The 25,415-nt window shown below is 49.0% G+C and overlaps 1 long non-coding RNA gene across 1 annotated transcript; it reads left to right on the forward strand.

The window, feature by feature from the left end:
* The first annotated feature begins 772 nt into the window (after positions 1-772).
* LOC144142097 (uncharacterized) lies at positions 773-19,415 on the forward strand. Its single transcript, XR_013316828.1, has 4 exons — positions 773-876; positions 1,209-1,238; positions 3,322-3,414; positions 19,291-19,415. It is a non-coding gene; the product is annotated as an uncharacterized LOC144142097 (long non-coding RNA).
* The last annotated feature ends 6,000 nt before the right edge of the window (positions 19,416-25,415 follow it).

Genomic DNA, 25,415 nt, shown 5'->3' on the forward strand with positions numbered 1-25,415 from the left:
GCATTAGGTACACAGTACACTATACAAAGATTTTAAAAAAGTCTCCCGTCACTTCGTCTCCCGTTGCACCGGCGGGCCTGGCAACTCGTCAATACTGCCGAGTTTATCGCTCACGGGATAGAAAGCTTTGAAGACACGCTGTCTGGGAAGCATTTTTTCTCCTCTGACACCCACGCATGCACCAAAGTGAGTTTTCTGGCTCACCTAGCCATTTAGGATTTTGTGAACTACAATATGAGCATTATGTTTCCGATAAATTCTCGCAATGCGGAAAGCATAGTCTGACCGCTCCCAAACGGAACACAAACAACCATCATTACTTTCAGGATAATTTTATGCGCAAATCAATGTGAGGGCCACGGGTACAGTTTGCGCAACTCGTGAAGTTTCGCTTCCGACTTCTGCGGATGTACTTCTGGGTGTACTTCTTCTGCGGTGTACTTCTGCGGATCTTTTTCTTACGCATTCCTGGTACAGAAGAATTTTAACATGAACCTTTTCACCGTGCCTGTTTTCATAATTTTGCCTAATGTTTTTGTTTAGGCGTTGACGCAAAACTTGCACCTTTTAATACCACGCGTTGAAAAAAATTGCTCTGAACGGGATACGTGTCTTTCATAGTATTCTGCAAAAACCAAAGCAAAAAAAAAATCTCTGAGTTTTACCCAACAATACCCTCGATGGAGCCTTGTATCTTAGAAACTGCAGCTGTTCTCGTGTCTCATTTGAATGAAGATCACGTAATATTGTAACTGTTTTATTACTTTAGATTTTGCCGGTTAATAGCAAACCAAGATCAGTGGCCACGTTGACTCTGCTGTAGGTCTTGTACCGTCGTGGTGGTGTCTACAACCGTGAGGAATATTTAAGAATCAGGTAATGTTATACGTAATTTATATCTCTTGGGAATATCGGAAATTTTTCAAATGCGAGTTCGTTAAAAAGCCCTGCTTTTTATGAAAGTGTTATTCCAGTAGGAGGTTTTCGAAGCTACAATATAAAAAGAGCAATTCTTGTGTTCGCTGAGAATTTTAAGGGGAAATACCATGTTTCGAGTGGTTTTGTTTCAAACATTGAGGGGAAGTGTGAAATGGCCTGCGTACGTAAGATAATATTTAAAATATAACTATCGTTTCATTGCAATCGCAAAAGTAACGATTACGGAAATAATAGTACCCGGTGTAACCTAACAAATATTGCACTTTCAGCTCTGACTGAACAATATGAACCTGCATTACGTATGTATGCCTAGTAAATTTCTCCCACCTCCCCTCGCGGGAACCCCTGTGTAGATGCGATGCATAGGGGGTTTCGTTGTTGTTTCCTTTAGGTTGATTCTCCCATCGCGTGAAACGTGCCTTGAACCCCATGCCGCGGCTATGACGCAACGTGGCGCGGCGTTGACGCAACACAATCCAACAGAATCCACTTTAATCCAACCCAATCCAACCCAATCGAATCCAACCCAAGCCAAGCTAAGCGAAGCCAAGCCAAGCAAATTCAATCGAATCCAATCCAATGCCCCTCGCGAGAGAGTGTTCGCTATAGGAGAGGACAGGGGGTGAGCGGCGAGGAGATTGGGGAGGGGTGTGGACGAACAACAACAAAGCCGTATGGAGGGACAAGGCGAGTGAATGAGATGCAGTCGTATCTAAAATAGTGTTCTTGCCTTTCGCCTTTAAAAACTGTTACCGACGTTTTTAATATCAGCAATTATTCAAAAATTTAAATATTTACAGGGATATTTTAATCTATAAAAGCGCTCATAAATACACCCTTGCCCCCTTTCTCGCAAATAGCAATGTAGCCACTTTGTTACGATAAGCACCCGCATCGCGCACAAATGATTTTTGATGTCTCCTGTTGTTGCTCAGTGATATACGTTTAGTACACATAGATGCTTATTCGTTCTTTGCCCAAGCGACTCCTTTCATTGCGACTCTCATCAAAATATTACTTCGATTATTGTGTATATATATATACCGTAATAAATTTTTGCAACCAGTGGTGGTAAATAAAAACCTCTAGCTATTGAAATTGCGCCACAAAGAAAACAAATCCAAAGGTGTAAAGCGCCAAAAAGTCTCTGTTCACGTTTCTATAAGAAAACCAGAATTGACTTTTACTGCTATCGTGTTAAACACTAATTGACACATCTTGCGAATTGCGCTCTAAATAATAAAAAACGCAATTCTGGTGCAGAACTCCATTGTAACATTACCATTAGTAAGTTAGATGCTTATCCAGGTCCTTCACAATAAAAGTAAATTAATGTCAAGTTAACTTTGAGTGGAAGAAAGCGGGCTTTCGTTGTTGTCCAAACTGATTTCCGCAAGCTTAGGCAATACTTGCTTTACTCTAAGAGCGGGCTCAGATTCTACGTCTTGCACCAACCCTTTCTTCTCCAGTGAAGTATCATTCTTTAGGCTAAACAAGTTTGAAAAATTAACGTAACACCTAAAATTTGAGCTTTTGCAAAACGCAATTATCCCAAGTGCTGACACAAAAAATATGATTTTACCATCTTTCAATGCCTAAGATTACGCAGATTGATTGAATAATATTTTCTAGGTCTCACAGAGTAATTGAAGTGTTGTAAAATATTTCACCTTCACCCGTAGTAGTTCGAAAAATACTTGGCTTTGGTAAGCATCTTCAGGAGAGTCGTAAAGCTGGACGGAAATAATGTAGAATTGTGGCTGTCTTGTGATAAGATAACAAGAGTTGATACCATCTTTCGTATATTTTATTAAATAGAAAGAAATGAGATTTTCACGAGGTGCTTTATAATCATTCGCCGATCCAGCTTAACGTAATAAAAATAACAGTCTAGACAAATAAGAAGGGTATCGTCCTGAGCTTCTAAATCCTTAAAACGTTACCAAATAATCATTTCAGAATTGTATAAACAGAGCACTACTACTGCAATTGTTTAATAATTTTTTTTTTGAAAATCACATTGGAGGCGCGTCGTTTGTGTGAAGCGTGACGGGAGCAGAGAAAATGCGCGTATCATAGTAGTGGTATAACTCTTGGGTAGACAGTTTGGTAGATACCTGCTAGGTTCTTCGTTTTACCACCGAGCCATCTCTCTTCAATTAAAGGGCGGACTGATTTTCCTGTTTCCGTGTAAAACTTTTGTTTAATAGAAAAGGCAAGTTGTCAGGAACGCAGAGTGCGCTTGTGCAAAAAAAAAAAACAAAGGTGGGATTTTTAGAGTGATTTTCAGGACTGGTGGAAAGTTTGGCTTGAATGCTTGTATTCACTTTATTACCACCAAAGTGAGTCAAAATTAGCTAACGAAGTATCAATTTTGAACAGATTTTCAGGATGTTGCTGGCCGTGATCTTTTTTCTTGCTCTGAACGGCGTCTTTGCTGAAGCATACCGAAAATGCAAAGGCAAATTCTTCAGAGTGAGTATGATGTTTACCTTTATTGTAGCGCAGTTGAATGTTTGCCGGTGCATTTGTTGTATTTTAATAACTTGGTCACATGAGGCAGGATTATTCCCTCGTGGCACAGACCTAATTTCGTTTTCAAACCCTAGGTTCATCGGCTGCAAATAAAGCTAGGTAGGGAAGGTCTATGACACACCCCGACATATTATTTCTTTGTATTCTGAATAATTCCCCATTATGTGTTATTATTGACAAACAACGTTGTATATTGTGGCGCTTTGCAGGACAGCGGCGTTTTGCATTGGTGGTGTTCACGGCAGCTCTGGTTGTTTCGAAAGACATTGCCGGTTAGCAGAAGGCTTGCTTGCTGTGCCAACATTACCCGATTACGAGGGGGGGGGGGGGGGGAGTAGGGGCATGAAACGATCTCAAATTTTTGCACGAAGATCCCTGGGCAGGACAAAAAATAATTTGTTTTTATCAGATAGCCGACATTTTTCTGTCTAGGACAGAGCTATTAGTGCTCAATAAAGGCCATTGGGACGGCGAAATCGCGTCCGTCGACAAAATCGATAATGAAGCGTAATGTGTTGGCGGCGGGCTGCTGGAATTGCAGTTCACTCACCCCCACCGTTCTGAAAAGCGCACCATCGTCATAAAACTCCTGGGGTGGTAGATTGATGGGTGCCCAAAGATGCATTCGGCCTTCAAGCATTTCTTGCTGGACTTGTAGATGATGCTAATATCACATGCATGCAGGCGCAGGCTTCTATGCTCAATATGGTCATAATAGTTCTTCGATTTGAGCAGCCATTATATCACAGAAGACTTTGTCTTAAACACTAATGTTTGCTATAAACGTAAGATCAAAATATTTAAAAGCCGTTATAATAGGAACGCCTCTTTCTCGCAAGCTCAGGAGATTTTTTACTTTCGACTGGTCAGGTGTGGTATATGCGAATAGTTTCTCTCGTCTTCTTTTCTTTTAATAGCGAAGTGGCTCTTGTTTGAAACTTTCATGAAACAAGACATGCTAATGTGGCCGTAGTTATTTGGAGAGAGCATCGCCTAGCGCGGCGTACAGGGGAGAGCGGGAGCGGAAGCCGAGCGCAGGAGGGCAGATTGAAGGAGCGGATGAGAGGGGACGGCAAACTGGAGAACGTGCAGAATACGTGGTTAGAAGAGGCGCGCATATTAATGAATACATTTTGTGGTGGCTTCTGAGTGTTCTGAAAGTGGCTCAAGTCGCGTGTCCTCTAAAAGAAGATGCCCTTTGTGAGCGCAGTGATACCTTGAGCTGGCATGAGCTGGAAGAAGAGTCAATCTGCTGTATATAAACAGCTGGGTGAAGGGTAGCTTTTAGATTGGGGAACGCCACCAGCTTCGCACTAAACATCAGCGTTTCCGACATGAGGTCACACAAGTTCGGCCACCTTTTGATAACTGAGACACCCACGCGTACATCAATGGCGATTGTACGCTTTTGTATCGGCGTGTCGTGACTGGCACAGTGACAACCAGCCACGACAGCGCTTGGGCTCGAACTTATTTTTTATTCCTCAAGCACGAGCGTACGTGAGCGTGCGCCTTGTGGTTCCGCCTTCGTCGTCGTCGTCGTCGTCTCGGCGCGACGGACGTTCGCCGCTTAGGGCTCCCCCGTAGAGCCGGAGTCTGTTGTTGAAGCCCACGTGACAGCTTTCGACGGTTGATGGTGCAAAGTTCTGGGCATGGTTGTTGAGACAGGTAAGGTCTGGCTAGGTCGGAGAGAGGCGAGGTATGCAGGCCTTATTCGGTCAGCGGCGACGACGTCTTGGCGGCCGTTGATATCGAGTGTGAAAGTCTTCGGGTGCCGCTCGATGACGCGGGATGGGCCATCGAAAGCGGGAGTCAGGGGTCGACGGGCGGCGTCGCGGCGCACGAACACGTGAGGGCACGATGACAGGTCTTGACTCACGGAGACGGAGTGGTCACTGCGCTGTCGACGAAGCGCGGGCCGGATTGGCTCGAAAAGGCGACGAAGGTCAGCCAAGTAACCGACGGGGTCCGCAGGACCATCGGCAGGCGGAGGTGTGAGGAGGTCACCCGGGAGACGAAGAGGGCAGCCATACACCAGTTTGGCCGATGTGCAACGCAGGTCCGCCTTAAAAGCCGAGCGTAGTCCGAGCAAGCCGAGAGGAAGGTGGTATGCCCAGTGTTCTCTTGGCTCGTAGGTGGTGAGAGCTGCCTTGAGTTGACGGTGTAAACGTTCCTCCATCCCGTTGGCGGACGGATGGTAGCAGGTGGTGTGTATGTGGCGTACTCCCAAGAAGTTGGCGAGAGCGTTGAAGGGGGCGGATTGAAATTGGCGCCCGTGATCAGTGGTGACCACAGCAGGGCAGCCGAAACGGGACAGCCAAACACCAACAATTGCTTTGGCGACTGTTTCTGTCGTGATATCAAGACTCAGGATTGCCTCTGGCCAGTGCGTGAAGCGGTCCACGCACGTCAACAAATAGGCGACTCATCGCACGCTGTCAGGGGGCCGACCAGGTCAATGTGTACGTGCGCGAAACGGCTGTCCGGTGGATAGAATGGCGAGGCAGGAGTGACTGTGTGCCTGGTTACCTTGAAACGTTGGCACTGGAGGCAGGTGCGTGCCCACCGGCGGACATCTGCATTCATGGAGGGCCAGAACCACCAAGCGGTGACGAGGTGTTGAGTTGCTTAGACGCCGGGGTGACTCTTGCCCTGTAGGGCGTCGAAAACGGCTCGACGAAACGCCGGTGGAACGTAAGGTCGGGAGACGCCGGTTGATATCTCGCATATGATTGTGCCTTCGGTAAACGGGAATGGCACGTCTGTGAAAGTCAGCATGGACGTCTCAGAGCGGCGTTGCTGGAGCTCGGGGCCTTGTTGATGTGCAGAAGCAAGCTCTTCCATGCAAATCGGTTGGGGTGAAGTCGAAAGGGCTTCTACGCCAGACAGTGCGTAAGCAGCAGTGTTTGTCGGGCCGCTGATATGGCGGAGATCGGCAGTAAACTGTGAAACGAAGGAAAGGGGTTGACTCTCACGCTACGAGTACGAGCTGTGGTTACGCTGGAAGGCGAACGTCAGGGGCTTGTGATCTATAAGGACGTAGAAGTCCCTACCTTCCAGGAAATGCCGGAAATGTCTGATACCAAGGTAGACCACCAGTAGCTCGCGGCCGAAAATGCTGTACCTGGTCTCCGCAGATTTCAGCTTCTGGGAGTAGAATCTAAGAGGCTCCCAACCGGAGACGAACTGCTCAACCACAGCACCTACAGCCACGCTCGAGGCGTCGGTGATAAGGCGAATTTGAGTTTCAGCAACGGGGTGTATGAGCATGGCAGCGTCGGAGAGGGCTTTCCTCGCCGCAAAAAAGGAGGACGCTGCTTGCGCGCTCAACCCGAAGTGCTCTGCAGGTCCTGTCTTGGTGGCCAGCAGATCAGTGAGGGGCTAGACTAGTTCGGCACGGTTGGGAATAAACCGCCGATAGAAGTTCAGCAGGCCCAAGAATTCGCTCAGCTTCTTAATTGAGGTGGGCTGTGGAAAGTCCTGAATGGCCTTCCCCTTGGTGTCAAGAGGTCTGATGCCCTGTGGAGTGACCAATTAGCCCAGGAACTCGATGATCTGCACGCCGAAGACACACTTTTGGGGGTTGATGACTTAACCTTATTTGTCAAGCCGAGTGAAAAGGCCTCGCAAGTGCACTTCGTGCTCCGATGGTCATGAGCTTGCGATCAAGATGTCATCGAGGTAGGCAAAGACAAAGTCTAAACCGCGGGTAACCTCGTCGATGGCACGTTGAAAGGTCTGGTTGGCGTTGCGCAGGCCGAAGGGCAAGCGGACATATTCGAAGAGACCAAATGGTGTAATGATGACAGTCTTCGGTGTGTCTGCTGGCTCCACAGGTATCTGGTGAAAAGCTTTGACCAAGTCTACCTTGCTGAATATCTTGCAGCCTGCCAGATTCGCGGTGAATTCATGCAAACGAGGGAGCGGGTAATGGTCCGGCACGGTGATCGCATTGAGGGCACGGTATTCACCGCATGGCCTCCAGTCACCGGCGTCCTTTTTGGGTACCATATGCAGGGCTGACGCGTAGTTGCTCGGGAAATAACGGACAATTCCCAGATCCAGCATGTGCTCGGACTCCCGACAAGCAATGGCATAACGCCATCCGGCGAGACGACGCGCTCGAGGAGACAGGGGGTCCCTTCGTGATGATGTGGTGGGTGATGGTGTGCTTCACCGTCGACTTTCTCGTGTGGGGTCTTGTGATCGCGGAACATTCTGCAAGTATCTTCTCGTACACGCAAGATGGCACGAAGGCTCGAAGTCCGGTCGCCGTGGCAGAGGAGAAACGCCATGAACTGAAAGGCTCGTCGTCATGTCCACGTGGTGTCGAGAGTGCACGTCGACGGCCAGATTTTAGAAAGCCAGGAAATCACCACCGAGAATGGGCTGCTTGATGTCGGCATTTGTGAAAAGCCACCGGAAGGTGCGACGTAGGCCAAACGTGACTGTGAGCGACCGCTGGCCGTAGGTGTTGATCGGTGAGTTGTTGACGGCGATTAACGGAGAGGTCATTTCTCGGCGGCGTCGGTCTAGTGTAGACGCCGGAATGACGCTGACCTCATCTCACGTATCGACCAAGAAGCGGTGGCCGGCAACCTTGTCGGTGACGTACAAGAGGCGGCTGAATGCATGACCGCTTTCACTTGCCGCCGCCAGTGTCCGGTCTCCTAGTTTCCCGTCCATGAGCAACGCTGACTGCACTTGCGAGCGGCAGTGCCGAAGGTAGGATGATACCAACAGACGCCCGAAGGGCGAGGCTCACCGCGTGTTGCAGAGGAGCGATGTAAAGAACGGGACGGGGATGGCGAGTACCGTTGGTCGCGGGATGCACGTCGGCAGTCGGTGCAAAAGGGGTGCGAGGGATGACAGCTGATGGCTGAGTTCGTCAATGCGGCTCTAAAGTCGACCAAGCCTGGAGTCGTCCCTTGAGGTGGTGGGCGTATCGGCGACTGCGGCGATGCTTCGTGTGGTACTGGGGTCTTAGCGCCCGGCCGCGGCTCCCAAGAAAAACACCGAGTTCCCAGAAACCGCACCTTTAGTCAGGTCAGAACCTGACCCGTCCTCAGACGTCCGATATCCTCGAAGCCCAGGCACGCACTGCCACAGTCACTCGTCTTGTTCCAGCGCGCACACGCTGCGCGTACCCCGAACTACCTCTTTCTCCTCCTTTTCTGCGCGCCGTTCCCACACTCTGCCCCCTCCAGAAACAAAGTCAAGACTCGTCGGGCATGTCGATGACGTGGTCGGTCGGGAGAGGGTCGTAGAGGAGGTCCGGGCGGTGGTGAAGCAGCAGGGCAAAGGCACAAGCGACTGAGTCTTCAGTTCGGGGGCCTGCGGAGGCCGACGATGCAGCAATGGTGGCAGTCATGCAGTCACGGTCCAGAGAACCTGCCAGGTGCGTGGGCACATGGATTTGCGGCACCCGGCAGTAAGGGCAAAGGCTACGGAGCTCCTCTGCCGTGTAGATAGATGGAGGTTCCTGGGGATGTCGATCCGAGACTAAACGGCACCGGAAAGAATCTGGGACATCGGCCGCTGGATCCCCACGTTCAGGACGGGGCTGGAGTTCCCAGGGGTGGCGGGACACCCAGCCAACCGAGGGATCTGCCTCCACGACCGTCCAAGTGGCCACGGTGCGAAGTGTTGGAGGGCGGTGACGTATCGCCCGTGGAAGCCAGGGATGGAAACGGGCCTGTGCGTACGCAGAATGACCTCATCCCCGAGATGGCCCAGGAAGATTGCGTGGTGGCGGGGCCATCTACGAGAGTGTATAGAAGAACATAAAAAATAAAATTTTGAAAGGGAACAAAAAAGACGAAGCCAAGCTGGTACTACGGAACAGGTGAACCCCACAAAAACCATAAAGGACTGATCAAGGCTTTAAAGAAAAGGCAGGTCAAGAATAAACAGAGGAGAAAAAAGAAAATGTGGATAGTAAAAGAAAAAAAACTAATTCTGTTATTTTGCTAGCCCCCATACGCAAGGCTAGGCGAAGGCATCCTCTGAAAAGAGAAACATGATCATTCTGCATGGTACCGTTTAAGGTCGGCTATATAACCCGGGTCTGCATGTTTTTACCTGTCCTGTTGTTGCGTAAAAGATACGTGATGGAAGACAGCTTCTCGCTTACGGTAAAAGGGCCCTCCCATTTAGGAGCTAGCGACGCGGAAAACTTGCGTAAAGCGTCGCTCAGCGGATGAGTGCAACGGAGAACCATATCGCCAACCGCAAGCTGAACATCTCGACGACCCTGGCTGTACTGCTCCGCCTGCTGGAGAGGAGCAACATCAAGCTGCTCCCGGGCAGCCTGTATCGCGTCACGCAGGCGCTGGCGGACGGCCAGAGGCGGCAGACCAGAACCCGCGTCCGTTTCTGGAAGCGTCCTGTCGAGAGGAAAAGGCATCTCCCTACCGTAATTCAGATAACCCGGCGTAAACCCGGTTGAACGATTCATCGTGGTGCGAGTGGCAAATGCAATCTCAGGCAGCTTAGCATCCCAATCGTTGTGTTGCTCCGTATGAGCAATTACCATCGCCTTGAGGTTGCGATTCACACGCTCAGTTGTGTTTGCCTGAGGGTGATAGGTGGTCGTGCGTTTGTGTTTCACGCCTACAGCTCGGCAGTTGTACTCAAACAATTTGCTCGTAAAATACGTAGCATGATCCGTTATAAGCTGTGCGGGGAACCCAAAGCGCGAAAACACTTCCATTAGGCACCTCCATACATTCGGTGTATTTACGGTACGTAGCGGGAACAGCTCTACCCACTTCGTGAAATGGTCCGTCCCCTCAAACAAATAACAATTCCCACGCGGGCTGCGGGGGTAAGGGCCCATGATATCGCAAGCAACGATTTGCCAGGGGCTCTTACCCTCAAAAGACTGCATCAACCCGGGCGGGCAACCAACTCGGGGTTTCGCTGTCTGACACACGTGACAGCTGCTGGCGTACCGCAGCACATCCTGCCTCATTCCCGGCCACGTGACAGTCCGACATAACTTCTCATATGTTTTGCTGCCAGAGCTGTGTCCAGCCAGAGCTGAATCATGAAAGTAACGGATGAAAGCTCTCCGAAGCTTACGCGGTACAACAGCGCGCAATGGGGAATTAGCTTCGTCATCGTCCTGCGGGATATACCGTAGCAGGAGACCGTCTTCCGCCAACACATATGTATCAAACTCACCGCTGTTGCTGGTGGGAGCTACGCCCTGTGCCCCGACGTGCTGAATGATCTTACAGCAGAGTCCATCGGCACGTTGCGCCGCGAGAAGTTCTACCCTGCTCACCAGCGTACCCCAGGGTGCATCAGCATCCACTGCAGCCACCAGCGCCGGCGCTTCTGCGTCCGAAGATGGCGGCAGGGGCGCGCGCGATAGCGCATCAGCGACTTGGTTCTGCGAACTCTTCCTGTGCTGGATAGTAAAATTGTAGCGCTGAAACGCAAGCACCCAGCGCGCAAGACAACCAGCAGGGTTCTGCAAACGCTGCAGCCACGTTAACGCCATGTGGTCTGTCTGAATGGTGAAAGAGGCACCGTCAAGATACATGTAAAATTTCTTTTGTGCAAACACAATTGCTAGACACTCACGTTCTGTGACCATGTAATTGCGTCCAGCCGGAGTGAGCGTATGGCTAGCAAATGCGACCGGACGGAGAACGCCCTCAAACTCCTGCATCAACACTGCACCCAGTCCATAGTCGCTGGCATCGTTCTGCAGCACAAATAGTTTGTTAAGGTCCGGTATCCTTAACGCCGCTGTTGCCGCGATTGCGCGAGACAGTGCTTCAAAAGCTTGCTGTTCAGCCTCTTCCCATTGCCATTTCACGCCTTTCCGTCGTAGCTTGTTTAGCGGACGTGATAGCTCCGCACAATGAGGGATGAAGCTGCGTTAAAAGGCTATCATGCCAAAGAAGGGCTGCAAGCTCTTAACGTCACGCGAGCACAGATACTATGTAATTGCTTTCAGTTTGGCATCGTTAGGACGAAGCTCTCCCTTGTCCACGACAAAGCCGAACAAGTCAACTTTCTTGTCGCGAGTTGGACCTTTTAAGGATTGATTGTGAGACCGGTGCGTTTCATGCGGTCAAGCACATCTCTGAGATGCACGAGATGCTCCTCAAAGGTGCGCGAAAACACGACGACGTCATCCGTATAGGCCATCGCGTACTTATAACGTACATCGTCAAGGACGATGTCCATTATTCTTTTAAACGAGCTCGGGGAGTTCTTCAGCCTTAACGGCATGCGCACAAACTCGAAAAGACCCCTGTAGCATGTGAAAGCTGTTTTGGAATATCATTAGGGTGCATTTCAATTTGCAAAAAGCCGCGTGAGCAATCTAGAGTGGTAAACACGCGGGCACCACCAAGCGAGGAAATGATGGTTTCTAAGGCAGGAAAAGGATATGCGTCTCTTACAGTTACATCGTTGAGACGACGGTAGTCCACGCAGAGACGCACACTGCCGTCTTTTTTTGGCGCCAACACGACTGGAGATGCATGGGCGCTCTGCGACGGCCGCACAACCCCCGTGTTCAGCATCTCGTCAAGGACGACATCCAGTTTCAACTTCTTCGGAATGCTGAGCGGCCGTGGATTGCAGCTCCAAGGAGGGGCGTCTCCCATGTCAATGCGATGTTGAAGGACGGTTGTCCGCCCAAGGGCCTCCGTGAACATTTGGGCAAACGGCTCCAGCACATAGGCGAGCTGCTCCCTCTCATAGTCACTGCAAGGACACTCCTCAAGTAACTGCCTCATTCCCTCAGGCAACACCGATTTCGTTGGACTGCGGCTGACCTTGGCACCGTACAGATATGCGTTGACGCCACAAAAGGTATCAATTCTGCGTCATTGCCCAATCTGTAACCACCACCCGCCAAGTCAAGCAGGAGGCCCTCGCGAATAATGTATTCCCTGCCCAAAATCATGGGCACCGCCAAAACCGGGCAGTACGTAAAGCGCTGCCGACACCTTCTGCTTGCGTAAGAAATGCGCAAGCGCACAGCACCACATGCTTGAACAACAGCACCATTGGCCACTTGCAAACGGGTGCTGCATTTGCGCAACTTGACACCACGTGCTCGGCAAAGTTCAAACACTGTATCGCCAATTAGCGACAAACTGCCGCCAGTGCCAATCAAAGCGTCAAAGTCCGCTCCAACCACGTAAACAGAAACATGCGGGGCTATGGGCTGCGCCGGCGCTTCAACACGACAAGCAGAGGGTGAAAAACACAAGTTTTCGCCGTTCGTCATATCCGGCGCCCATAGCGATGCTTTGGTGGCCATTAGCATCGCGGGCCGTACTCGTTTGCCTGATGGCTGTTGATATTTTGGCGACGAGCCATCACCTCAGGACACTCACGACGGAAGTGTCCAGGCTGTTCACATCGGTAACAGCCGCCAGCTTAATTTCCATTGGGCACGTAGCCCCACGACCCTCCCGTCTCGACGACCGGACGAGAAGGACCTCTGGAGTTCGGAGGATTTCGTTGCCGACCCCCAAGGAAGAGACTCGGGTCGGGGAGCGGTGAGCCTGCCAGTAAAGAGGGCCTGTTTTCCCAACGCAGGAACCCTGGCTCTAACCGCTGCGGGGAGTTCCCGCCGTGAGCTGCACCATAATAGTGGTCTTCCGCGCTCCAACTGCCTGTCGCCAAGGGCAGAAGGACCTCGTTTGCGGGGGAATTGAAGCCCGCCGCTGCCGTCTTCGGCTGTGGACTTCGCTGTGGCGAAGTCTCATAGGTGTCTCTCCATGCGCAAGCTGGCTCCAGTGCCTCCCCTACTGGCGGAGGGGGTACATAACTCAGCTCTGATATCAGAGCGTCCTCGATTGCTCGAGCTGATCGAGCCATCTCCTACAAACTGGAGTAATCACGACCGTGCAGGAAAGGTCGGAAGCGCGGATGGCAACGCCGCAAGACGTGCTTTACCATTTCCGCGTCAGACGCACCCGGGATAGCTCGCTTGAAGAGCTTCTAGATAGCTCGAATGTATTCGAGCAAGCCCTCGCGCGGGTGCTGCGTACGTGCCTCCAGCTCATGGCGGATGCGGTAGTCGTAGTCGGGAGGGAAGAACTCCTCGCGAAAGCGGGCCTCGAAGTCGGCCCAGGACGCGAACGGGGTCTGGATGAGCCACCAACGACCAGCCGATGCCTCGACGGCAACCGGCAGGACACGGGTAAACACGAACTCGTCCGAAGCACCCGACGCCGTCTTGTAAACATTGAGATCGCTCAAGAAGTCCGCCACGGATTTGAAGTAGTCATAGCCCGTGAACCGTGGCACTGCAAGGCTCGGGTTTAACGCCGGCACGCGCTGCGGAGCCTCGAGGCTCGTGGGGGGCGCATGCCCGGAACCAGCGGGCCCCACCTGCAAATTCTCCAAGCGATTAACAAGATTCTCGCAGAGGCGTGCGATCGGGCCTAGGGTAGCGACGACCGCCGAGGCATCCGATCCAAAGCCGGCACCGTGAGGATCGGCCGAGAGGCTCCGTCAAGCAGAAGGCGTGGCTGCACCCTGGCGAGGCCTACGCTCCATGATGGAATCCAGTGCACCATGAAGCGGAAAAAAAGGCACACAGCGATTATCGCCGCCGCGCTATCACAAAGGAAATGACACTGTTTGCGAGAAAAGCGACACAAAAATCTCCAGAGAATTACCGGGGAATACCTCAGACACCTGCAACGTGAACAGCGAACGCTCTAGAACAAAGAGGAAGAAGACCACAATGTCTTTCCCGAGAACCAACGGCCGGCCCCACGTTCAGGGCCCCAAATGTGGTACCGGGGTTTTAGCGCCCGGCCGCGGCTCCCAAGAAAGACACCGAGTCCCCAGAAACCACACCTTTAGTCAGGTCAGAACCGAACCCGTCCTCAGACGTCCGATCTCTTCGAAGCCCAGGCACGCACTGCCACAGTCCCTCGTCTCGTTCCAGCGCGAACACGCTGCACGTGCCCCGAACTACCTCTTTCTCCTCCTTTTCTGCACGCCGTTCCCACATTGGGGACCGGGAATAGTCCGCGGTGCGGTCAGCCAGTTCCGCGAGTTGGTCGAGTGGCATGTGAGCGGCTGCCGCAAGTACCAATACCTTGTTCTGGGGGAGGCGTTGAAAGAAGAGGTCCCGAAGAAGTGGATTGTTGAGGTCCTGGCCATGATCGCCAAAAAACTGTCGCATGCGATGTAGCAACTGCGAGGGTCTCCTGTCACCGAGAGCATCGCTGTTCAGAAACTGCTGCAGCCTGCTGCGCTCCGACGTCGACTTTCGTTGGATGATCGCTGCATTTAGGTGGTCGTACCACGCTTCAGGATGTGGGGCATCGAGGATGTCGGCTAGCTCGTCCGCGATGCTGCCTGGCAAGGAGGTCACGACGCTGTTATATTTCGTCTCCTGGCTGGTAATGCGATTCAGACGGAAGCGCGCTTCAACTTGCGTGAACCATGTCCGCGGGTTCCGAGTCCAAGACGGGGGTAGCGTAGTGCTGCGCTCAGCTGTGGTTTTGGCGTGAGCAGGCGGAGCTGCTTCGTGGGCGGGGGGAGCTGCGCCGGGCTGTAGTTGACCCGCAGAATCCGGCGAAGCCGAAGGGTCCGACATGGCGCGGTCAGAAGAGGCGAATTCGGTCCACATAACCAAATCATGTCGTGACCGGCGCAGTGACAACCAGCCACGACAGCGTTTGGGCTCGAACAGATTTTTTATTCTTCCAGCACAAGCGCACGTGAGCGTGCGCCTCGTGGTTCCGCCTTCGTCGTCGTAATCGTCTCGGCGCGGCGGACACGCGGCGCAAAAGGTGTTTTCGTAAAAATGAGTGATCACAGACGGGCTTTCCAAAGCGTTGCAAGTCACACAAGGTTCCTGCTCCGCATCACCCAGCAGATAAGTGGGCTGTACTTGCGAAACAGGGGCGATAGTACCTCTGTAGCCCTTGTGTATTTAATGCAGTGAACGTGCGGCAGAATTTCTTAGTAGTTTTCTTCAAGGAAATACCGTGGTAATTGGTTTGTATGTAATTCGAGAGCAATTTGATGTTGTTCACGAGGTTCACAAAATGGAAATTGAAATATTCTGCTAGTGCTACTCCTGTTAGCCATTTATTTGGTACTCGTAGCTCTATCATTGCCTCCGTATTTTTCCTGCCTTTTCAAGCTTTTATCGATAATTTTCAAAACATTATTACTTTTTTGTTCAGTATCGTGTAGGAAGGGCTGTTCATACCACATCATGGTTCCTTTTCTTCGTTGAACTGTTTATTTAGGTGTATATTTTTAAATTTCAGACAGTTGATGAGAAATCTGGCGTATACAAACACGGCTTATAAAGATTTGTTTTTACGAATATTTTTATGATAGAAACCTATCAAAGCCGTCCTAATATTTTTTACCCTTAATTATTTTTAAAACGAAAGATAATTTGTAGGCACGAAAGAATATCTGCCCAAAATTCGTTGTTTGAGTCATTTGCCCTGTTTCTATTTTATACAGTTTACCAGTCTTTTTCCAGCACATTCAACCGAAAGGTGTCCAAGGTAATGTTTTAATACTACCTATACGGAAACGGAGGACTCCAAGTCGGTGTTGGTTTGATATATGCGTAAGCGCGAAATGTGGGGACATTCTCATATTATGAAATGTTATGGGACCAGCGATTTGAACCATGGCATCCGAAATCTTGACAAAAACACCAAGACGGGAACGACTGATTGGTGCCACTTTATCGGGCGTTGATATTGCGTTGCAGTACCCGCATGCGCAGATTTTTATGCTAAAATGTCGCGTAACACTATTGCCAACTATCAAAATTATGTTTAAGTCACCTGCTCTAAGTCTGTTGTATTGTTTATTGTTTCGTCGCCAAGTAACTGTTTCATAATCACAATGAACGCACGTAAAACTAGCGGAAAACGCTCGCTTTTGTGTTGTAACTACTGTATTTCTTAGTCAGAAGTACTACACTTGAATTGTGTGGTAATTTCACAAGACCTACCCCGGGCGAAGATGCATCAGTACTCCTCCACCACGTAATTTTGCCCAATTAAAAAAGTAGTGTTTGTAACATCGCACTACTATCACGTCGCTATCTGGGGGATACCACATTTTTGAAAACATCACGTGGCTTAAAAATAAATTTGTTTGACTAGGGTATATAAAACATGATCCTATTGTGTAATAGAGAGCTAGCGATATAATGAATGGCTGAGATTACGCTTTTTTCACTGGAAAAAAATCCCACATCTTCTGGAAATGCTAATTTCTTGTATTGCATGTTGATTGGGCCTTACTTTGCCACCTAGATGTCAGCAGGGATTGCACTTTTTGGGTTACGTCAGCGTCAGTCACAATGCAAATTCTATCGATGTTTTTCCGATTGCTTGCAACAGTGTTGTCATTCTTAGTTCAAACGAACCATCATCAGCATTCCTGTTTCTTGACTATAGATAGCGGAAATAGTACCCTCAATGTTGGTCAAAGATGTTCATTTAAGAATCTGTGGTTGATCCTAGATTTCAATCAGGATATGCTTTTCTCTGAATTTGCGGGATATCTCTAAAGTGGAGTCGAGCTTAGAGTGCTTCTAAACATAACGACATTGTTAGAATTCCCAGCCTCCCGAATTTGACTCGATGGCCCGCCTCTACTTCACCCGCGGCTCTGGGTTTGCCTATCACGTATTTTGCTGACCACAACCGCGGACGTGGAGGGGAGGCCCAAGCACAGGTGTTGGCGTATCGCTGGTCGATCTCCAGGTCCTGCCAGAATCGAGGTCCCAGGTAGTCTAGTGGAAGTGCGTACAGCGCAGCTGCGAAGACCATGCCGTAAAACACGCGCTGCGCCGGTTGGTGGGAGCAGCCATTGCCTCGAGCCAGAAGCTCCCGCACCCTTGGAGCACCCGTCTGCTACGTGCCCAGACGTTTTTAACAGTTGGCAGCCATGTAAGCCAGCGTTGATCATCCGCAAGCCGTCAGGGAAGAGGACGCCCGTTGAGTTTGATGGGCGGTGTTGCCCGTCGAGCCCTGCATACTCCTGAATGTAGCATAAGGGACTGCGTTTTGGCCTCCGAGAGCGGCAGGTCACGGGTCTCGAGGAAGACTGCAACTGCCCCCAGAGTCACCTGGAGGTACGCCTTGGCTGTGTGTCTGTCTTTGATGGGGCTGTGGGTCCGCATACACCGCCACCTCCACCGGGTATCACAAGCCTAGAGGGATGGAGTCGGGGAAAGAAACAAGCATCAAGTTCAATAGGAATGGGCGCAGTACGCTATTATATTTTGTTCAATATCTTCATGTGATTCGGGCCACAATTCCTTCCAGAACTGCGGGCTACGTTTGCGGCACACAGCTTGCATGCTGACAGCCGGTGCTCCAGGCTTCCGCGGGGGCTGATCCTTTCAAGCGGCCACGCACAGACACGTGCAGAAGGGGTTACTAGTTATATGAAGAAACGGCACGATGGAAGGATGTGTGCTTTAGTGATCTTGCATGTGTTCAAATCGTGTCCGTGCTGGCTTCACACTCTGCTGAAGACACGTGGTGAGGTTTCTCTGGAGCAGGACCGCCTCCTTCCTCAGCGAGCATTCGGAGCTTCGCCCTAAACTTTTCTTGTAATGCTGAGTTCGGCAGAAAATACAAGCTGCCATTGTTTAACAAAGCAGCGAATTCTGTGTTTTGGGCTCGACAGCGCAGCGTTGACATGGAAGAGAGCGATTGCTTGATGGCGTCTTTGAGTTCGCTGCAAAGTGGTGACAGCAAACACGTCACCCATGTCGCTTAGAGAAATTCTTGCTTAAAAACTTGAAGCATACCGCGCAAGGTGAGCCAAGAGCGCTGCGCAAAGCACACCCATTCTCTCTTACCATCGTACCATCATCTGCTTTGGTTTCCCTGAAATGCACAGTTTGCTCATTAGTCACGCTGACATACAGGGCACGGCCCGGTTGTACTTCAGTATGCTGAAAGTCTATGCCGAGATAGTGTTCGATCACGGAGTACTGTTTGGGTTCGGTTGTCAAACGCTGACAGGATTTTCAGTCCTGTCGGTTTCAGTTGTGCCCTCTGCATTGAGGGGCAGGAAGCTGTCACTGCAAGGTGAAAACATTGATGGTGGAGATTTAGCATTCTTAATGAAGTCCTTCCTGTCTAAATGTGAGAAAAATGTTTGGTTGCCATCTTGCGCGCTGTGTGTTTTTTATGATGTTCTTTCGAGTAACTGATTGTTACAATTACATTGTTTCACCCAGAATTGGCAACGAAGTCTAATATGATGCGAACGAGGTTTTTTTGGTTAGTTGAAAACAAGCTCCACACTTAAGATATTCACTTTATTGCATCATCGGCCACACGCCGAATTGTTGCATGCTAGAGAACCACTTAAGTTCAGGTTTAGCTTTCAATATGAAAACATTGGTTTAACTTTTTTTAATGGCGAGAGCATGCCCTATAGCATAACAAGAAGTTTTAAAGGTACAACATTCCGTCACACTCCATAAATTACCGATGTTTTTAAGTTGATTACGGGTACTAGGTTAGTTTACCCACTTTTGTTCGCGAAAAAAAAATCCACTTTTATTTCGCGTTTTGTCTCGGTCTTTTTATCTGTAATACTGTGCGCTTTTCAGCATGCAGCGCAAGTGCAATTTATAGGATACTGTTTTGCCAAAATATTTTACGTTTCAGAAATTGGGGTGTTTCTGAATAATGCAAGAACTTGCAGTTTACACACTAATAAAGAAACTCAATTCATCGCACTTTCTTCAAGCCATTTTTCATTCTGAACATTATTTATGTTTGTATTCGGAGTTTTTTATGCTTGACGTGGTTATTTCAGTGTTACCGTCACAGGGATTGCTGCTACGGTTTGGATTGCTTGGATTTCCAAGACAACGGAAAATTCTGCTTGACCCCCAAGGACGAGTACACTTAAGCTCAATAAACGGCTATTTGTTTCCACCAAACTGCCCAGGCTCCTCACTTTGTTTCACTAATGTTAAACTTAGCTCTAGCCAAACAAAATCTCGCATTATGTTTAACACACACTTACGCAAAGCTGAAGTTTTGTTGGCAGCCTTCCTCCCAAAGAGTGTTTTTTGTAGTTCCGCAAAAGGTTTTATAAAACGTTTGGCGCTTCCGGAATGACGTGAAATGCGCCTATAGGACTTCGAAACCAAGAATTTGAACTGTGTCTGGAGCTCTCCATACTCGATGCGGAAGGTACTTAAAGCAGCAGGCCATAAAAACGCCGAGGTTTTGAAAATGGTGAGGTTCTTTAAATCATTTTTGTGATCGTTGAACAAGTAGTTTTGTGGCACAATGAATGAATCGCTATAGGACAACATTTATAGGAGCACTGGCGTCTTTGCTCTGGAATTTTCCTCCGAAGGCACAAATGTTTCAATATTTTGTGACATAATACCACGTGTGGGCAGTTTTGCCGTGATTTTTTGTTGATATATCAAGTTGTAGTTCTTGCTTGAGAAAATGTTCATCTTTTTTAGAAAATAACGCTTACACGTCTCTCGGAGACAAAAATGAATATTTAAGCGGAAGAAATATTCGACAGTGCATGTAGCACTAATAAATAACACAAACCAATTGGTGAAGCCGTTTAATCTTGACTTAGAATTTGAGCGCTCTCTTTTGAGCGTTTACACAAAGTACTTTCTTAAAAGTAGTTTTATAGAAAATCTTGGATAGAATAAAAGAATAAAAGAAAATTTAAGACGCTTGTATGTTGCAAAGGGGAAAAGCACTGTCAACAATATTTTTCTGAAAATATTGTACATTTATGTGTCTCCTGCCGGCCGATGGAGCAATACGAAAACGTTTTGCCTTCGTGATCGTGTACAAAAATATTGTAGCAACAGTGAGTAGGCTGATAACCCAAATATTGAAATGATCTACACGAAAAGCTAAAATTACTTTAACTCTTTTGTTTTTTGTTTTTATAGCAAGACTTTATTGGGATACTTCCGTAACAAAAATTTTAGTGAGATTTATGACTGATACGAACGTATATACTTTACAGTGCATGTACAAGCCCTGCCCGTACAGGCCCTGTCCAAAGCCTGTATGTCGAATGCGAGGAATGGTGCCTTGTGCTCCAGCGAACTTATGTTATTATTTTATATGCTTCTAAAATCTCATCAATAGATAACCATGCTTTCAAACATGTTTGTATGGATACACTCACATCTTCAATCTTTTTAAATGGCCCATTCATTTCTGCTCCCTTCACACAAAGAGTGAGAGAGGAGGTGGCTCCGTCCCCTTTTTAAACACCTTCAAATCATCATGCATTGATTTTATGGCGCCATGGAAGCTTCGCGCTGTGTCGCACGACTTGTCTTTCATCTTGACAAAAATAGAGTACTCGAGAATGCTCTTCTGCAGCACTTTCCGTCACTTCAGGAGAAGTACCAGTGTACAGAATTTCAAGCGACGCCTCTAAAACTGTCTCCACGGTTTCATGTGCTGTGCATGAATCCAATTTTGATGTTTCTGAATTCATGAATGTAACTTGTAGCTTCTTCAAACAGACGCTTATGAAGTTTTGCTTGCTGTAAATCACATTGTGAAACGTCATATTCCAAACTCCGTCATTTACACCTATTCTTTAAGTGTTACACGGACGTTATTATGCCCAAAAAATGTGGAAAATAATTCAGCAATCTTTTTCTTAAGACAATTATGTCGGCATGTTGAGCAAATCTTGATGTGAACGTTTGTTGGGTACCAGGCAACTCGGACATCGCTGGAAATGAGACTTCAGCTGAAATGTCCGCGGTTGCCTGAAAGGTGGGGTTGTAGGTAAGAATACTCGAATATGATGACTATGGGGACTGGCGAGGTAAAGGCTTGAAGCACTCTCGGACCTCTGTGATATCAGATCGACGATGGTTTCGGACTCCGCATTGTACATGAAATGTTTGTCGCCTATTATGAGCCATCAAAGCGTATTTTGAAGCAGGCGTTGGAATAAGCGCCGTGTGCACGCACGTTCTTGCGGACTAGTGTGCGTTGAGAGAAATCCCTAAGAATAAAGAATGACACACCCTCAAGTCTTGGTCCAGCTGAAATAATTTTTTACTTACCTTTTAAGTGCGTAAGTTTAGTGATAAAGAGCCGATTTTTTTCCGGGCGAAAACGTCCTAGCCTGGGCGTGCGTTGAATGTCAGGGGTATTATTGTTCAGCAATAAGATAATTGGAGCAAAATGCGACTATCTTGCCCTAGGATTCGTCCAACGTTTCGCCGTCGGCGTCCGGTAATCCAAATAATACAAGGTTTAACGGCAGGGCCGGTTCGTAGAGTGGTCGTATTTTGCAGTTATCTCTGCCTCAGGGTTGGGATGCGCGGTCATATCTTGGAGTAAGTAGTGCTATTCGCTTACCATTTCTACTGCCTCGCCCCAAAAAATACACCTCCGATATATTTAAATTGCTTCGAATTCTTGTGGACCAAGTTTGAATTTCGGTAAAACTTATGCAGTTATCACCATCGAACCTGATCGCAATAACAAAGCTTCTTAAAAAACGCACTTCGAACAGTATATTTACATGTAACAGGGCATCCTACCTTGCTGTTAACTTTGGGCTCCTAATTTAAATGACAAAAGCCGCCGGTGTCTCATGTATCGGCGTCACCTCCGCTTGTAGCTGTCATGCTGCGTTGCTTTCATGCAACAACAGGGACGGGAAGTTGGCGGACGCCTACTGCATGCTTTGTGTTTCTTTCTTTTGTGTGGTAAAGCACGGCGGTGCTTAGACGGAGTGCCTTTGTTGCGGTGGTATGCGGTCAGCTCGATCGGGCAGTCTTAGTGAACGGCGGATGGGTGCACAGGAGGAAAAACAGCCTCCGCGCAGAGGGTCCTCCTCGGAGAGCGCGTATCGCCGCTATTATGCCTTGCCGAAATTGGGAAGTGACTCAGTAATTCCTTATCAAGGTGGACGAGCTGACGGGAAGCGAAAGGGTGCCGTCTCTTAGTGTGGAACACGCACGCAGCGTAGTTTTTGAGGATTTGCGAATCCGGCGTCGGTGCTGTTCGTTGATGGGTAATTCGCCTCGAGTATGGTCGCCGGGCTTAAAGCAGCTCTTCCCGCGAGTCGCCGGCACGCAGCTTCGTCCCTTAGTCTCGGAGTGGATTAGCCACAGCTCCTTTCTTGTGCCCGCGAACACGCGCGGACAAATGCGGGGCGGCAGGGTAAGTACACTTTACATTTTAGCTGCTCGAGGACCGCTCTAAGCGTGTGGATTTGGCTTTTGAGCAGATGCCACCCGCTCAACGTAAGGGAGTGACTACTTCGCGCGGTCAGTGACTTTGGGTAGCAGATGTATTGTCTTTGCTTGTTGGTTGGAATAAAGTAGGCATAAAACCTAATACGAGTTGCATGAGAGAGAAATTTGGGGCTTTTGGATCACGGGTGGAAACATGTTTAGTATTGTTTGGTTCTTGCAGCCAATTTGTGCTCCATATAATTTATGTTGAAGAGGGGTTTCGCTCTTTTTTGAAGGCCCCCTTTGGAGGCATGGTTTTTAGGATAAAAACCGATGTGTTGGGTTTGGTCCGGGGTTGGTCAAGATTGATTGAGTTCAGTATAGATCTTGGCCGAACAGGCCGCTGCGGGCAGAGTGTTATTGTAACCGTCATTCTGTCCTGCCCGATGTAATCCAGAAATGCATGCCGGAGTACCATAAACATGGCACTCCGGCGTGCATTGATATTGTGCACGATGCGGTGCCAAGTTGTTTGGCGAGTTTGTTACCGAGCAAGCGTACGTATCCTCCCGGAGGCTTTTACTCGGCCTGCGAGGCAGGCTGTTAGATGTATGATTTGCCAGTGAAAAGCGTAATTTTGTAGGCAACAGCTAATTCTCATTTCACAAACATCCAATTGTATTTTGCACCACAGATTAGTTCGGCAGTGAAGCCATCGGCAGACCACCAAGACGTAAAGTTGTGAGAACGTGGGCAAGACCATCATCTTGCAGGAAAAGAGAGTTTAGGACGCGTGGTACCCGGATCAATTCATTGCATCAGTCGTTCAAAAAGTGTTGAAGATGGCGGGGAAGGATTGCAAAGCGCAAAAGGACGGCAAAAAAAGAAAAGCAAAAACGTCCAGTGGTCTTACCATATATACATGTTATATTGCACACAGTAAAGATAGGTGGCTGGCGCACACGACGTGCGTGTTGTCTTTTAGAATTGATAGCATGCATTCATAGCAACACAACTTCCCTTTTTGCTTTTCTTTTCGTTTTTACCATGGCAATACAAGGCGTGTTAGATGAAAATATAAAGATCATAGGACGTTTTTTTTGTTTATTGCTTTTATATACTTTGTGATCCATAAAACGTGTTTTTTGTATTTTGAATAGGTACCCTTTCAAACCTTCTTTCTTAACATGCATAACCGAAAACTTGCCCTATATACCCGCCATGAGCATTGTCTTTCTTCGATTTTGCTATTTGACTGGCGTACAGGTTTTAATGAGAACTTTCTGGTTAATCACTTCGGTTTTCTCTCTTTGCTCTAGATGGTGGTGGTGGTGGTGTTAGATAAACATTTTTATTTCAGCCAAAAAAACAAAGAAAATAATGTGGGTGGCCTCTTCTCCGTTCAGAAAACCGCGAGCCACTGCTGTTGCTCTGGCGCAGTAGATCAGGTGTTCCTGAGTCGCGAGCTTAGCGCTGGTCAGCCCGCAATCCTACTGCTTCAGGGCGTGAGAGGAGAGGGGTTCGGGAGTTCGGAGCATGCCCATGCAAGATGGTAAGTGGTATTCGGAGTATGGCAGATAGGGCACTTGAAAGGGTAGGTATTGGGGGATATATGGGGAACTATCGGGATGTTAAAGTATGTTCCCGTCTGGAGACTGCCCCATATTCGGGTGTTGCATGTGTGGAGGGAGGGACAAATGGGTGGTCAACGTCGGCGGCTCAGATGGTAGTGGTGCAGTATATCGGTTCAGCGACTTGGAATGGCCAGGTTCGAGGATGGTGCTGCCTAGTTGCCCGCCCCCGATGGGATTGCCCCGAGCAGGATATCGGGGACAGCGGTGTGCGCCGCCGGCCACGATATCCATTCCGTGGGGGTGAGGAATGACCTGCCGTCATGCAATTTGGAAGTCGGGCAGGGTATTTATTGTCTCCAGAACCTTGAGGGTGGAGGGGAAATGAATCCGAACAGAAGTGACCCAAACGTGCTGTGAATCGGTATAGATGCTCACACGGCCGGTAGATGCCGTGGTGGCGGCAAGAGCTATGGCTGTCTCTTCGGTAGTAGTGGTGCTGGTATCAGCGATGGGGGCGTATGTCCGGATACAGCATTGAGCCTTGAGGGCAATCATTACTCGTGCTGTTCGGTTGTAGAAGGTAGCGACGTCTATGCATAGGGTGCCAGGGTCGTTTGAGTGTCGTTTCTCTGGGACCCAAACACGTGCTTCTCTTCGACCCACGTTATAAGTGGGGTGCATATGGCGCTGAAAGAGCGACACCTGGTAGTGTGCGAGGATTTGGGGAACATGCGTTGTGGTACGTCAAATAAAATAGGAACGGAACGACAGAGGTGTGTTAAAACGGGGCAGACCTGGAGGGTGATGGATAGGTGAGCGAGAGGGCCGACTTGCTGTGCTTTGAGGAGTTCAGACAGTGTATTGGGGAAACCTAGTCGTAGTACGTGGGTGGTAGGAGGGAGTCCATGAGCAATTTTGTATGTTTTAGGAATTAGTGCGTCGAGTTTGGAGTTTTCGCTTGGTATAAGTTGGACGTATGATGCCCGATATATGGTGCGACTTAACAAGACCGGATGAGTAGGTTGGAAGGTGTCTTTCTCCCGGAGGCCGTATTGCTGGGTGCACACTGTTTTAATGAGGTGCATACGCTGGCGACGGTCAGGTGGAGGTACGGAAGAAAAACGGCTCCCCAACCGTCGGGCAGCAAGGGAACGCCGAGAATTCTA

This window comes from Haemaphysalis longicornis, unplaced genomic scaffold (assembly GCF_048455015.1).
Source record: "Haemaphysalis longicornis isolate Haplotype H1 unplaced genomic scaffold, Haemaphysalis longicornis Haplotype H1 scaffold_6, whole genome shotgun sequence".
In the NCBI taxonomy this organism is placed as follows: domain Eukaryota; kingdom Metazoa; phylum Arthropoda; class Arachnida; order Ixodida; family Ixodidae; genus Haemaphysalis; species Haemaphysalis longicornis.